We start from the raw sequence: 14,587 nt of genomic DNA on the forward strand, positions 1-14,587 counted from the left end.
TCAGTAGCTATTAAAATATATATAAGATATATTGTGAATATAATTTAGTAATAATAGAAAGCATTAAAAAATCAAAACAAACGAATATTACACCATTTTTTCAACACAAATTAGCATCGCCCTTGAAGTACACAGTCTGTCATTAAATTAACTAATTGCTTCGTGAGAGTTTATAATTTACAGCTTTTATAATTTCAAATTATTTTGGAAGAGTAAAATATTTTTTCGTAATAAAATAAAATGTAATTTATTTATTGATTTATCATACACTAGTAGTTTAACCGGTTTCGCTCGGTATTTGTAATATAAACCGCTTAAACATGGCTAATCTTATAGTAAACATTTGATAAAGTTTATTCGAATATTTTTATTTTATTTAAATTTATTTGAATATTCATTTGTTTTTTTATTAAATTGAAAGGCACAGATTCTACGAACTAAACAAACATACATACAAAGCTTCTTTCAAAACGACACCTATGTTAACATTTTTGTACATACATATATGTATGTAATTACTGAACATAAAAAACTTATTATACAATACAACGGCGTTATCTTTGGACAAATTTGTAAAATCAACAAATTCAAATTTACGAAAAATATATTCTATATATGAAAGCGGTCTCCGTGACGAGCCAGAATGTTAAATTACAGAAAACGCAAATATCGGAAGACAAAGATCGAAAATAGAAAGATCTTAAGTGGAAAGATAAAAAAAAGGGTGCATGGTAAACGGTACATACTCACTTAATTTGCGATACAACAGGAACAAGAGGAACAGACTTTTCCTCCCGTATTAATGTGCGCGCGCAGAATACGGGAGGAAAAGCCTGTTCCTCTTGTTCCTAGATTAATTTTAGTTACGTAGATACTACATATTTATATCAAGTTTGGTGCTTTTAAATTGAAATATATAGATTTGCATATCAAACAAAAAACATTTTCATATTGTATATTTATAAAATAATATATATCATAGGTAAACATACAATATATATGTATATATATATATATATATATATATATATATATATATATATATATATATATATATATATATATATAAAATTTGCACTTAATTAAGAAATTGTTCCTTATGAGAATAGTGGTGAATTTTCGGTCATTGAACAACGAGCACAATGTCGGGAAGGTTTTCACGTCTGAGAAGTTTTCTAAATGCCAATTAAGGAACAAACGTTATTTTGCACAGTGACACCATTGTTGGGGTCAGCAGGACAGACACGTGAAGTCATACTGAGAAATGGGATGGCAAAGAGGTTAAAACCTTTCCTGTCGTAACTGGATGCGACTGGTTCCGTATATGTATTATATTTGAAATGGAAAACTAGTACATTTTCTCGGAAATGAGATTCAGCGGAATGCCCGATTGCATTATGTTTTCACAAATTGATACTTTGTTGTCTATATTACTCATTGCTCTAGGAAAGTCGATTGTAGTATTCTCGATAAAAATGATATTATATTAAACACGTGAAGCTGCCACATTGATTCAAGAATAATATTTAGTTTTGAATCTGATAGTTTTGAATATTATGAATTAAAAATGCTTGTACACGTGTAGTTGCATATGTTTTGTCGATTAACGTTTTAATTTTTCAATTGAAAAAATTTCATTTGAATTGCATATTATTTGTGAAAACAAAGTAATGGTATCTCTTTCACCATTTTATATAAGTAATTGTTTTTAGCACATTAATTTAAATTTATTTTTAATCATCCGTTTTCATTTAATTAACTGCCAAATAAGTTGGTAATTATCCTTAATTATATAAAGTGTTTTTATTTTATAAATTTTAACGATATAATTTAAAATATTCTAATATAATATTATATGAAAACATTGTGTATACTATATTTATGTATGTATAATATATGTACATACATAAAGAAAAAAATATTGTGCTCGAGACTTAATCTTTTTGAACTTTAAAGGTTATAGAAACACACAAATACAGTAGAAAAAATATCAAACGCAATAGTTGAAGAATGGAAAACAATTACAAAACATTTGAATGCTTTTATATTGACATTAAAAATATATATATTAATATTTAAAAATTTGGAAAAATTAGTTTGAAATAATTAAAAACTTTAGAAGACAAAATAATATCCATTTTAGTCAGACATCAAAGCATGAAGTTAAATATATAATAATATCGTATTGATTTTCATTAAAAATACTAGCCGAATTGCCCGGCAATGCCCGGGCGATTGCAAGTTGAAAATTGAGCTTTTTCAAAAAAATTTAAGTCCAGTTTTTTATTTATGTATACATATGTACACCCATTTTTACTAACACGACATATTTGGTCAACATTGTACATAAGTATAATTCAAGACTATATCTATGGACAAATTTTTGCAACATTTTTAAATGTCAACAAATCATGAGATGCTGTAAACTCAAATTTTGCGATAAATAGGGCAAGATTGCCAACTGGTGTGAACCGTTTTTAATGAAGTCAGATAAATTTGAAAACTCTGAACGGAAACGATCGATACCAGATCGATCAGATATTGGATAGAGCCACATATCCAATATCTGGCCAGCAACAAAGCCGGGAATAGAACCCATGACCACACACTCAAAAGAATTACATGCTAACCACTGATCTACGTTGCTGGTTACAGTACAATAAGACATTGTATCAAATTTAATAGTTCAAAATTTAAATAAGAACCCAAACTTCGTCACACGACCAAATCGTTTGCAAGCTAAGAAGAGGTATGTAAATAAATTTTATGAAGCTTTTAAAAAGCTTTTTGTTAAATTGATTCAATATTTTTTGTTTTCAAAGGAATTGAGCCATTCTTTTTTGAAGAGAGGTCGCATTATTATCCTTTCTCCCAATTAAAAAAAGTTTTTTAAAAATATACCTCTTCTATAATTTGTATATAAAATTATTATTTTGAATAAAAATACCCATAATTTTATTTTACTACCGCCATCTATCTTTAAAATTAAAAACTGTATAGACGTCAGTCACTTTTCAGAAATTAAAATTTCAAACGCATCTTACACGATATTTTTGCACCATCGTAATGGCGGAGGCTCCATTTACTTATATTGATGACCAAAATGAGCAAGATGACAACGTATGAAAACGATCGGATAAGAGGCAAACTTTTTCCTGAATTGTAATCGTAAGTGAAACGTAAAGGAGGTATGTAAAAAATCGGTCTCCGTGACGAGACAGAATGTTAAATTACAGAAAATGCAAATATCGGAAGGCAAAGATCGAAAATCGAAAGATCAAAAAATGGTGCACGGTAAACGGTACATACACACTTAATTTGCGCGAGCAGGAAACAACAGTAACAAGAGGAACAGGCTTTTCCTCCCGTATTAATGTGCGCGCGCAGAATACGGGAGGAAAAGCATGTTCCTCTTGTTCCTGTTGTATCCTGCTCTCGAAAATTAAGTGAGTATGTACCGTTTACCATGCACCATTTTTTTTTTATCTTTCGACTTAAGACCTTTCGATTTTCGATCTTTACCTTCCGATATTTGTGTTTTCTGTAATTTAACATTCTGTCTCGTCACGTAGACCCGTAAAAACGGTACATTTACAAAGTGGAAAAGCATACAAGCATTCATCCCTTATATGTATATGTATATAGTAGAAGATATTTTTATTCTGCAAACAAATATCAATATCAAAAAATTGTAAAATTGACTATTTACTTACCAAACACTGACGCCGAATTTGCTTATGCAATATGTAGTTGCAGCCACTCAGCCGATATTATCATTGTAATAATAGACGATGATGCAACAGTCAATACAGAGTACATCAAATCCACTTTGAGAAAATTGATTTCAACACCTCTCCAGCTCGTTACACAATTCAGTATAAGTAATATATGTAACTCTGGGATCATTCACGTTACGGGAATAGCAGGAAAATCAGTTCCACGTGTAAGTTATTATTAGCCAACGTAATTGCTCGATTTTCTTAGACGCAAGAGACCACTTTTTTATATTATTTCCCCTCGCGATAAACCACTAGTAAAAAGAGGATGAAAAGATTTCCGTCTCTAGCTTCCGGGGGCGCAGCCACGTGTCCGAATCTGTGTCAAGCCGAGGGCGCAGACAACACTCCAAAATGGGGCTGCGCCCTCGCCCACGCGCCCCCGTCTCGACCTCCTCCTTCGGAACACGTGCAAGTAAATAAGACCCCCTACCTGAAACTGTTTCACAATTCAGCCTTATTATTGCCAGGTTTAAATAATACGCGTATAATACATTTTCACTGTGTCACGAGCTAATTTTAACCCAGACGTTTTTATTTACAAAAACATGACGGTGATAATTGGGGCATGAATTCATTGCTATGCGCTTTCATTTGCACGTGTGTTGTTGTATTAAATAAAAACTCACACAAATACAGTTGAGCTGTACTGGGATTATGTATAATATTATGGCGATTAAATGTCAAATATTGTTTGCACCTTGGTGAATTTTATTCAAGTACATACATGACAAAAGTTAACACGTAACATATAATATCCAATAATCCGCTAATGCATGGAAAAATCCAATATTAATGAGGTTATAATAGGCTAATAAACGTCACCGAATCCAAAAACATCGATTTTACATACGCGTTGTATACGATATTTTATCTCTAACGTAATGGCAGACGATACATTAACGTATATTGATGACCAAAATGAGCAATATGGCAAAGTATGAAAACGATCGGATAAGAGATAAGAGAGATAAAAAATGACGACTTAAACGAAAACCATGTGAAGTGTAAAGGAGGTATGTAAGTTATTTATATATATATTGGCTCCTAAACTAATTGACCGATTACGATGGAACTTTCAGGATTTGTTGTATGCATGTCCGGGAAGCTTACTGTGACAAAAAAACGGGAAAAAACCTCTTAATAATAATATTCGTAATTACCATTTTACAGTTCAGTTCAGCTAGTATTATATCAATAGTTTGGGCATTAAATGAACAATCAATATTTAATAATCAATTACACTGTTCGACAAATGACGACTTTTAAAATGTTTCAGAGACGGGATATGACTTTTCTTATAGATCTATGCCCAGTAAACACGAATCTGGTAATAAAAAGTGTTGATTGGCTCGAGATTCGGAGATATATGTGTTTTTTAAATCGCGCGATTTTTCTATATCTTGGTGTTGTTCGGTTGATTTCTCAAAATTTGTTCATTTTCTGTTCAAAATGAATCTACAGTCGGGTATTTTATCTTGCATTTTTAGTACTTTTCAGCTTTTAAATCTCTCTAAGTAGTCGTCCAGTTCAAATCAAAAGTCAAACTTAGGTATTTTCACTTGGGATTTTTTCCCACTGTTAACACTTTATTATATTGAGTATTTTTGATTGAAACATGTTTATTAGGATAGTGTTCTGGCCACACTATTTTTTGATTTCGTTTAAAAGGGTTAACTATTTTATTTATTACGGTATGTGTCAACTAGAGTCTCCAATTTTATTGAAATAAATCAACTAATAAATTGATATTAAATAAATTCCTTATACAATGTGTTGTTGCCAAAACTGATCATTTCCTCCGTCTCATACTTTTTTTTAATCGATTTTTTTTATTAAATTGATTTTTTTGTTATGAAATTTATATACGTACCTACACTATGAATATACTTACTTTATATTTACACCTATTTCTTTACCAATAGTTTAATAAACTGGGAAACGTGTCATTTTTTTGTGATTTTTTTAAAATTCCTTTAATTTTTTATCTTTTGAATATTGCTATTATTATCGTTACTAATAATTTTACATGATTGCAAGAAAATTCGATCTTACTAAGCCGTTCAACTTGGTAATCATTTAAGTTGGAGTTGGAGTCGGTGAATTTTGAACTTACATAATAGAACTGATTAAAAGTGAATTCAGTGTTAAGTGAACGTCTCATATTAATTTTATTGGACTTTAATAAAATAAAAATAAAGTAATGTTGATTGTGATGTTGACTGAATCTTTATCATCATAATAGACCTTTAAAATAGAAAGAGTCGGAGTTTGGAGTCGGAGTCGGAGTCGAAATGATTCAATTTTGAACCTAATCTACAGCCCTGATTTTTACAGTGTAGTTTTCTAAATTTGGTAACGAAATGCTAAAATATCAAATGGATATTTAGTTGTTCTCTTTGAATCAATCCAAATGATTTATTTTATGACATTCTAAATTTTGTAAATTGTTTTTTCGCATAATATGATACATATGTATGTAGTATGTACATATATAAAAAGTCAGATAAAAAAAATAGATATATATTTTTTTTTTAACCGAAATTTTATCATAATTAGATTATATAACAATAATGATTTATTTTATTTTATTTACCGAAAAATCAACAGACAACAAGATGTAGACATGCATAAAAATAAAGAGTAAATATATAAAGGAAAAGAATAAACGCTATAACATGACTAAATAGCACATTGCATAACTAAACTAAAGTGTTAAAATATTGGAAAAAGTTTATAAAATAGAATAGAAGAAGAAATGGAAATTTACAAAGATAAACAAATGAAAAAGATAAATTCAAGATAAACAAATGAAAAGGAAGAGAATAAAAGCAATAACAAGACTAAATAGCACATTGCATAACTCAACTAAACGAAAGTGTTAAAATGTTGGAAAAAGGTTATAAAATAGAATAGAAGAAGAAATTAATCAATCGGTCAAGCTTCTCTTGATGTTAGTCCTGAATTAATGTAGAGAAATACCGAACAGATCAACCTCATTCAATAATAATCTAATTGTGATTAAAACAAGTATGTTCTAATCATGATAAAAAGTATGTATTTTATCATTCAATAATAATCTAATGATGATAAAAAAAACGTATGTTTGATCACTGTTATTGTTCAGTGTTGCGAAAATGTATTGGTAAATTTAAAGAAAATGAATATTGTACAAAGAGATGAAACATTTGAACACAAAACTAAAAAACAATAATAAACGACAAGTTTTCAATATGTTTTTAAATAAATCAAATACATTAAAATGATATGAAAATTCAATTTATTTACCTCTTTTAAATGAAATAAAAATTTTGGAATTATTTTACGTGTCGAATATCAATATCAAAAATGTCGACAAATGCAAATATTCCTTTCGAATTCGAATTGAAAATTAAAAATATTCAATTTTTTCACGTTGGGAAATTTATCGGTGTTTTTCCGCTGAAAATTTCCACGAAATGAAATACGATTCCATATTATATTCCACCACACGGTGGAAATTTCAATAATGCAAATATTGCTCAACCGTATTGGGGGTGGTAAATTTCACTTCATTTAACCGGGGCAAATGTGGGTGGCTTCAGTAATGAATACAAATTGTCGCATTGGAAATTTCTACACGCGTGCAAACGTGTATAAATGTTACGAGTTCAACATCATCTCGCTGACATATTTATCTTGAACTCGTTCGAATCGATTTCACGTGCAAATCGAACAATCGCCTTAATTTCAAGTTCATTGCTAGCCGCCCTCACGATTTTCCTACCATTTCCCGCGTTTTCCAACTCTATTGTGGAGACTTTAATCACGATAACGATCTGGCTTGTTTGGTGGGTATTATATATATAAATTATACCTACTATCACGAGCTTAACAAAAATATGAATTAGGTAAAAAAAATAATGATCTTATTATACATTTTTATTTGCCAAGATAGGCATTGAACAAACTGATCAGTTAATACTTAATGTGATGCGAACCATTTTTTTATCCCCTGAGGATTATAAATTCCCGATTTCTACATATCAGATCCTTTTATCTAACCCATTTTTTCGAATAAATAAATTTTTGGTAAACAAGATGGAAGTTTTTTTTTCACTTATTAAGGCAAACAGCCTTGCAAACCTTCCAGAACATGTGAAGCGGTACAAAAACTGGGCCATGAAAATATTATTAAAAAATTCATGGTCATTTTACCAAATGGGTTGCGGTTGAATAATAAATTTACGTTGTATTTAAAAATACATGTGATTATTCTGCATGAAATGTAATATAGGTACATATAGGGGTTTGTTATTTAGTGTAAAAATAGCCGCCATCGATTGACTAAATCGATATTTGACAACCAATGAAGTCAATAACACAATTTATATATACATTTTCCTTATTCATATGAAAATTATAAAGGTATTGATTTCCCATTTGCGTCATAAAAGAAACATAAATACCAAATGCAATATTAAAATCCATGCAGTCATTTTATTTTCTGCGTATGAACGGTTTGTTACGAAACTGCTGTAGTAAAAATTTTTGTATTATTTGATGCTTCAGTTATTCGTACATTGCATAGTAGTTTCGACATATGTACATATTCTATTTCTATCTATGAATATATATGTACACATGTACATAAATATGCATAGACAGAAATAGAGAAGTATAAATATGGATAACCTTCAATATCGAATACAGAAGAAATTATAGAGTTCAAATTCTAACGTTGTTACATCTATTTTGAAAGTGGTGAAAGTTTTAAGTCCTTGGCCGTTTCAGAATAAGTTATTTAAGTACATATGTACATATGTACACATATGTATGTTAAAGTTCAAGTTCAACATACTAATCTGTTCATACACAAACTATTGGCCTTAGTTTAAGTGGTAACGATCAAAAGCTATTTTCATATAGACTCACCATGCATCGCATGAAACCTTTGAGATGTCAAAAAGCCAATTATAAATATATAAGAAAGTGATTTAAGTTCGGAAGGTATCTTAGTCATTCTCTTTTGTACCCTTTCAATATATATAACATTTTTTTAAATGAGCCTTTTTTTAAATACCTATATCTATGTACTAAAAGCATATTCTAATTTATTTCTTTATTTTTTACAATCTAGCCAAAGTGACATTACAGATAAGCATTGAAAACTCATAATTAACGAGACATCTAAATACATGATTATTACATGCATACACATGTAAATCGAAACAATACCTAACATCTATGGTCAGATATTACGAACATCGTATAAATACGAATGTAACAATACTAATTTTTAGATTCGATTAACAACTACAGAGACATCTATGGTGAGAAATCTTAAAGTTAAACCTGAGGTATAACAATAACTCAAGGTTTGCAACGGAAAATTGGGAAGGAAAAGTCTATTTTACAGAACCGTTTCGATGAAAATCAGAAAAATTGACAAATTCTGATAAGAAACGATCGACCTCGACAAACCAAGATCTGGCCAACAACGAGACTCTTAGTGGGAATCGAACCCGTGACATCAAGCACGAAATAATTCAATAATCACCACTAGACCACGCTGCTGGGTAATCTAGCCTTGATAAAAGATTTTTTAATTTTTGCTTTAAGATGTTCAAGATGAGACACTTGGACTGTAAAATTTATAATAAGGTGAAATGAAGATAGTGAAGGTACATACATACATATTGTTGCGTAGGGGTGGGTGGAGGATCCAAGTAAAAGGCCAACAGTCGTTTCACAGCATTTATTGATGATTCAGGAGATACACGTATTGCCAGTGTTCAGTCCAGAATGACATGATATCGCCTACGTACCGCCTTATAAGGGGTAGATCTCTCAGGACGTCTAATCTGTTTACCTACAGTATAGTCACGTATTCGGATATGTATTCCCACGGTATGAGAAGTGCAATCATTGTTTAGCTTTCATGCACTTAGCTTGTCGCTAATCCCTAAAACCACTTACACCGGTCTCACGGTCTCTCAGGACGTCTAATCTGTTTACCTACTGTATAGTCACGTATTCGGATATGTATTCCCACGGTATGAGAAGTGCAATCATTGTTTCATGCACTTAGCTTGTCGCTAATCCTTAAAACCCACTTATACCAGTCGCACGGTATGCATTTAGTTAATCCGTTAACAGATATCCGTTACAGATAATCTTTGAACGGTCACAGTCTCTGGGATTCTATTCGCTTAATCCGCGGCGTACGTTACAATATATATAATATTGAATGTATGTAAAAGTAGTGAAACTGTGAACTCGCTTAAAACCTAGTACAAAAATCCAGGAATATATAAATCAATTTCCAATTGCCTAAGGAAGAAGACGTCACGTATGGTAAAAGCCTTCCCAAAATCTGATTAATATTCGAACCGTGAACTACTTAATTGGCTTAAACCAAACTGTGACACTATAATACCCATAAAAGGGCACACTTTCGCAACATTTATTTGCGTGAACTTTATCACAAGGCGACGCTTTTAATCCATATCGGTCAGTTTGATCTTGGGTCGAATCGAATGTGAATTTGTAGAACATCGATCGGTCATTAAGCGGTCGTAATGCAATAAATCGCAAAGTAACCCCGATGAAACCGATGGCGAGCCGTGACACCGTAACCCAGAAACTGACTAATTCAATCTGTCAGACACGGGATCAGTCACGGAGGGTCACAACCCTTAGCCTCTCCCCTGCTACTACTACAAGGTGTTGCATTACGCTGCGTCGTGACACAATGACTGCCATCAATCCATGGTGGAAGAGGACAGTGTGAAGTGTGATACCTGTGTCCTGCAGGTACGATTTGTACCTTTTACCAATTTAAGGTGCCAGCACAAAGTGGTACGTTGCAGGTGTTATTTTTTTTAATAGTTTTGCTTGAGCAAAAATAAAACACCAGCATACCTGATCTGGGTCTACATACGTGACGAGCCAGAATGTTAAATTACAGAAAACACAAATATCGGAAGGCAAAGATCGAAAATCGAAAGATCTTAAGTCGAAAGATCAAAAAAAAAAGGGTGCATGGTAAATGGTAAATTTAACATTGTGGCTCGTCACGGAGACCGACCTGATCTATATCAACGCGATCCTTGGCAAAACTCACCCCTGGACTGTTTTATTCTTGTGTAGCATATGCTAAAAGGAGCCGCCGTTATAATTGGTTTTCGAGGATTATCTCCAGGCTTAAGTGCTGTCGGCTAACAACGGAGACTCCCAAATAGACTTAGTGGTCGGTAACGGCATTCGGTCGCTTCTCGCTAGAGTTCTCAGAACTGACAGCGCGAGACCGTGGGACTGCGTATCTGGTACGTGACTATAACAATAGGTAAACAAACGCGTCGAGGAAGATGCAGTGAGCGACCTTTTATAAGCAGGTACTTAGGCCATATGAAGGCATTCTGGACGGAGCGCTGGCTGTGCGTGGATCTCCTTAATCACGCGATAAATGCTGTGAAGTTTTCACCAGCGAAAGTCCGCCGCTTACGCGCATAAGTGGCGGACCTGCCATCTCGCTTACACCAACGCTTCTGGTGTACGCTCATGGAAACTGAACGAAAGTCTTTCTGACGCGATTACCGCTCGAGTTAGTACGCTTAGATAAAAATAAAAAATATTGAAATAGAAAACCAATCCTTATGAACGTGGAATAAAAAACTGACCAAACAAATGCAAAATAGCACAAAGAAAAAATCCATAAAAAAAATATATTTTTGACTTTTAAAATTCGCTAGACAATTAATTATAAGTATTTTAAAACAATAAATAGAAAAAACATCTGACTATTGATTCCAATACTCAGTTTGAGCACAGCAATACTATATTTTGAATTAAAGACCGCAAAAGCCAAAACACTGTAAAATTGCGCATTTTTTTAAACGATCATATCTCGTAAAGGAAACCCTACCAACAAAAATAATTATCATATTTGAATTCAGTGGGTCAAACTTAGTAAAGATTGGTGAGTCTCCGCTCTGGTAAATTTTTTTTGTTGCTCAGTGCTATTTATTATTTTTTTCTCTTCTCTATTATACATATTTTCGACCATTGTGGATCATTAGGGTATCCTGTAATGCCAGAATAGTCCAAACTTAAATAAATACATAATATATAGGTATTATGGTATTATTTGAAAAATTCCATATGAAAATATTTCTGTGATCAAAAAAATGCACAAAAAGATATTTGGAATTGTAACACACTGGCCTCTTTCTTTCAAACGTCAAAATATTATAATAAAGACATTATAAATAAAAATTCCAAACAATCATGGCCTACTCCAATGTTTTCTTAGCTGGTCGAATGAAGTATTTTTTTTATTTTATTATTCGTTTCAGGCGCATTTCAAATCTGAAGAGACGACACGAGTGAGCCAGAAACTGGCACTGTTTACATTGGATGCGAATCTGTGACCCTTTTCCATGATCGGATCCGTTTCACGAAGTCTGCTTATCGTCAAGCGTTTCGTCATGATGCGAAACGTGTCACCTGCAGATTACACACATATTTCGAATAAGATAAAATGACAAAAACATCCCACTATAAAAAGGAATACAGTTGGATTTTGCATTTCTCAATAGCATATACATATGCGTATTATGTACATATGTATATCTACAGAACAGAACGTTTCGAAGGGCACTGAGCAACCTTGCACACATGAAGTCCTTACGTAATACCCAAAGGAATTGTCGAGGTTGAGAATAGGGAGGCTTTTCCATAGACCTGTCTCTTTATTATATTTTAATCCCCTTTCAAGCAGGATGATACGACCTTCTTTAAGTTACAAATCACTTTACTGTCCGCAGACTGGAGGTTAAGAGCTACATATTGTACATACATATGTACGTATGTACATTTATACTATGAAATAGAAGGATATGACTAATGAAATCATAAACAATCGATATACTTAACTAATGTCGATTTAGTTAAACTTCGTCTAGAAAAGTTTAAAGCTGCCAATTTCTGCAAATAACATTTAATCAATATTATAACAATTCTAGACATAGTTGAATAAAACCGTATAAAAATACTTTTTAATGAATATTTTTATTTTCTCGACTAATGGAAAACATTTACTAGCATACACTTATATAATTCAATGTTGATTAATTGATATAGTAACCAATTGAACATAACCTTTTAATTAATGACTTTATTGAGGGGATGGGGAGAGGTTTTATTCGTATGTATTTTGATAAAATATTAGTCTGTTATATAAAATTGTTTTACAAATTGAAACAAGAGTCGAAAATTAATTGAAATATTAGAACCTTACAAGCCTAAAATCATATAAGTCAATAATCTTGTAAATTCGTAATTTAGAGGAAAAATTTGAACGAAATTTTGAATCGTATATATTGATGGTTTTTTATGTTTTCATGCTGCTGGCTAGACCTTGGATATATGTATGTATGTGACTCCAGACCGATCATTTCCTATCAGAGTTTACCAATATATCTGATTTAATTGTTGAAATGGCTCCTGACCGAATTAGTCACCTACCCTCTATTTGTCACCTCTATAGCACACATGTACTAATTTGGTCATAGGTGTCACCTTGGGGAAACATATGAAGACACCATGGTAAATACAAAAAAAAAAGTGTTTAACATTTATACATACATATATGTATAACTCTAAAAATATTGTAAATAAAAATAAATTTACATGTTTTAAAACACAGTAAGAAAAATGGAATGTGACCAACCAATGATTTATCATATATGTATTTAAGGAAAATAAGATGTATAATAACGAAAAATGTTCACACATAACATACCGGCTATGAGAATATTTTCGATATAAGTAAGTTTGAGCGCTAATATATGGAAACTCACACAAGACAAAAGCTCTACTTCTGGTGTCTGGAGGATTTTATTCAAAAAAACTTTTATTACTTAATATCGCCATAAATATTATATGCATAAAAATATTATACACACATTAAACTATTATACACAAATTTAATATTATACACACATTAAAATATTATACACACATTTTTTCTAAATCATGAAAACGTTTTTAATTTTTAAATGCTTTTTATTATTACGAAATTATGTTCACAATACATCTTATGTATATTTTAATAGCTATTGATCTACTGATCATTTTCTATTTTACAATTTAATTTAATTTGGTTAGTAATCATAGTATTATTTTATTCTAATGTTAATCTACAGCATAATAGGAATAAATCATATAAACAATTACATACAACATAACTTCTTATTGAATACTTATCTCGCAGATAAAACTCCGTGAAGAGATATACTTTTAGCCGTGAAATGTCAGATCTGACATATTTGGCCAAAAATCAATATATATCGTGTATTACATTACATGAAGCTAGACGCCAAATTTAAAATTTATATATACATATGAGAGTTAAAACTATAAATATTTAAATATTAGGGATAAAGAGAACCTATAGAGCAAATTTTATAAAATATAGAGTGAATTATAGGCGTTTAAACAATTAAAATCTGAAATGACATATCAAGGCGAAAAGGTTGAAGATATATTATGGTAGCCTTACGTACCGTCATAAACGTCACCGTATCAGAGATTCTGGATATTTGTTACGCATTGTATACGATATTTTATCTCCAACGTAATGACAGACGATACATTAACGTATATTGATGACCAAAATGAGCAATATGGCAAAGTATGAAAACGATCGGATAAGAGATAAAAATGACCACTAACACGAAAGCCATGTGAAACGTAAAGGAGGTAAGTAATAATAAGTAATAAAAAGAGCTCAAAAACCTATTTACACAATCATGAAAACGTGATCAGTG

At 31.5% G+C, this 14,587-nt stretch overlaps 1 protein-coding gene and 1 long non-coding RNA gene across 2 annotated transcripts in view; one reads left to right on the top strand and one right to left on the bottom strand.

Moving 5' to 3' along the window:
- The window catches only part of LOC143920959 (uncharacterized), a 561,395-nt gene that overhangs the window by 454,059 nt on the left and 92,749 nt on the right, over positions 1-14,587 (top strand). The window lies entirely within an intron of this gene.
- Positions 9,062-14,587, bottom strand: part of nesd (SHC binding and spindle associated nessun dorma) — a 325,057-nt gene continuing 319,531 nt past the window's right edge. The window contains exon 10 of the mRNA XM_077443988.1: positions 9,062-9,071. The gene's annotated coding sequence lies outside the window, so the exon portion shown is untranslated. The remainder of the gene's footprint in view (positions 9,072-14,587) is intronic.

This window comes from Arctopsyche grandis, chromosome 13 (assembly GCF_051622035.1).
Source record: "Arctopsyche grandis isolate Sample6627 chromosome 13, ASM5162203v2, whole genome shotgun sequence".
NCBI lineage: Eukaryota > Metazoa > Arthropoda > Insecta > Trichoptera > Hydropsychidae > Arctopsyche > Arctopsyche grandis.